This window comes from Prunus avium, unplaced genomic scaffold (genome assembly GCF_965620075.1).
Source record: "Prunus avium unplaced genomic scaffold, drPruAviu1.hap1.1 HAP1_SCAFFOLD_249, whole genome shotgun sequence".
Lineage (NCBI taxonomy): Eukaryota > Viridiplantae > Streptophyta > Magnoliopsida > Rosales > Rosaceae > Prunus > Prunus avium.
Window position 1 is genome coordinate 25,001 of NW_028276966.1, and position 2,500 is coordinate 27,500.

The window sequence follows — 2,500 nt, forward strand, 5'->3', positions numbered from 1 at the left end:
AACTCATAAGAGCGTCACTTTCAACGTCCCCGGCATTGGATTGAGTTTCTAAAAACAACCGTGCACACCGAGGTTAAACTTTACCGGCTCCACTCCGACTCGCCGCTCGCCCACTAGTCCGAAGGCAACAAAACATTTGTTTTTCATTTTGATGAAAATTTCTGTTTTTAAATCTTGTTGGTTTGAAATTGTTTTGAAAAGGTTCTTTAAATCTTGCGGGTTTGCAACTCATAAGAGCGTCACTTTCAACGTCCCCGGCATTGGATTGAGTTTCTAAAAACAACCGTGCACACCGAGGTTAAACTTTACCGGCTCCACTCCGACTCGCCGCTCGCCCACAAATCCGAAGGCAACAAAACATTTGTTTTTAATTTTGATGAAATTTTTTGAAAACATTGGCTTGGCAAGCCCCAATCCGCGACTATCCACCCACCGCCACCCCACACGGGTGGTTGTTGTTGCGAAATGAGGTTGTGGTCGACATGCCCGTGCATTTGAGAAGGAGTTCCTAGCACTCCATGCTCTCCCATGCCAAAAAAAAGCCTAGACAACCCCATTTCGCAACTTTCCACGCCTTTTTTTTCCTCCCTCACCCATGGCGGCGGCATGGTGGCGGCGGCCGGATTCCGGCCACCACCGCCATGGGTGGCAGCCCCCCGACCCCGACACCAAACCCATAATACCGAGGCAACATATCGAGGCAACATGACATGGGTGTGGCGTGGGGGAAGGGGGCTGCAGCTAGGAAGGCATGGGCTGCCATGCATATGCAGGCAACACACACCCCCCTATATAGCATTTTATGCATTTAGCCCTTTGACAGGAAGAGACATCACCTATGCGCGAGGAGTCATAATGGGCTCTAAATAATTCAATACAAGGTATTTGGACGTGATTTTTTGCAGGGATACTAAGAAACATGCAATCTATGATGGGAAAAAGTTTCATAAATTTTTGAAGTCGGGAAGTATTTTTTATTATTTTTAGAAGTCGTAAAATTGAAAAAATCATTAAAACAAATCCGGGAGGAATTTTTTAGTTTTGTAAGTTGGAGAAGGTCCTAAAAATCATAGACTACTTATGGGGAGCTTATTGTGCGAGGAAATTTCAATAAAAACGGGGTTTGACAAGATTTGAAAAATTCTGTCGACATTTGAAAAAACCTGGAACCATGCTGCCGGCATGCTGCGCACATGCTGCGCGCAGGCTGCGCGCATGCTGCGCGCAGCCTGCGCGCATGCCATGGCAGGACAAGTTTCGCTAGCCTCACTGTCGACAGATGCGCAAGCTGCGCGCACGCTGCGCACAGGCTGCGCGCATGCTGCGCACAGACTGCGCGCACGCTGCGCGCATGCCATGGCAGGACAAGTTTCGCTAGCCTCACTGTCGACAGATGCGCAAGCTGCACGCAAGCTCCGCGCACGCTGCGCACAGCCTGCGCGCATGTTGTGCGCATGCTGCGCGCAGGCTGCGCGCAGGCGCCGCGCATGCCATGGCAGGACAAGTTTCGCTAGCCTCACTGTCGACAGATGCGCAAGCTGCGCGCACAGGCTGCGCGCACGCCATGGCAGGACAACTTTCGCTAGCCTCACTGTCGACAGAATCAGCACGCTGCAAGCAAGCTGCGCGCGCGCATGGCAGGACAAGTTTCGAAAAATTCTGTCGACAGGCTGCCGGCATGGTGCGCGCACGCTGCCGGCATGCTGTGCGCACGCTGCCGACATGCTGTGCGCACGCTGCGCACAGGCTGCCGGCATGCTGCGCGCAGCCCATGGCAGGACAAGGTCCGAAAAAATCTGTCGACATTTTTACGCCGTGGTAGGCTTCCGCTTCGCGTCACTTTGTCGACATTCAAGCCTACCATTTGTATTGAATTTTTCAAACCTTGTCAAACCCCATTATTCAAATGTCGAAAAATTTTGTCGACATTTTTACGCCATGATAGGCTTCCGCTTCGCGTCACTTTGTCGGAATGCATCGCATGGCGAGGTAAGGCCACGGCATGCCAAGGCGAAGGCAACGCATGGCTTGAATGGCTTGGTCAAGGCCACATCATGGGCACGGCATGCCAAGGCAAGGCGAGGCAAGCCATCCTTAGCCTCGCCTACACTCACTTTCTCGGAATGCATTGGATGATGAGCAATTCCAAGGTAAGGCAACGCATGGCTTGAATGGCTTGGTGTAGGCCACAACTTGGGCATGGCATGCCAATGCAAGGCAAGGCAAGGCAAGCCATCCTTAGCCTCGCCTACACTCACTTTCTCGGAATGCATTGGATGATGAGCAATTCCAAGGTAAGGCAACGCATGGCTTGAATGGCTTGGTGTAGGCCACAACTTGGGCATGGCATGCCAATGCAAGGCAAGGCAAGGCAAGCCATCCTTAGCCTCGCCTACACTCACTTTCTCGGAATGCATTGGATGATGAGCAATTCCAAGGTAAGGCAACGCATGGCTTGAATGGCTTGGTGTAGGCCACAACTTGGGCATGGCATGCCAAT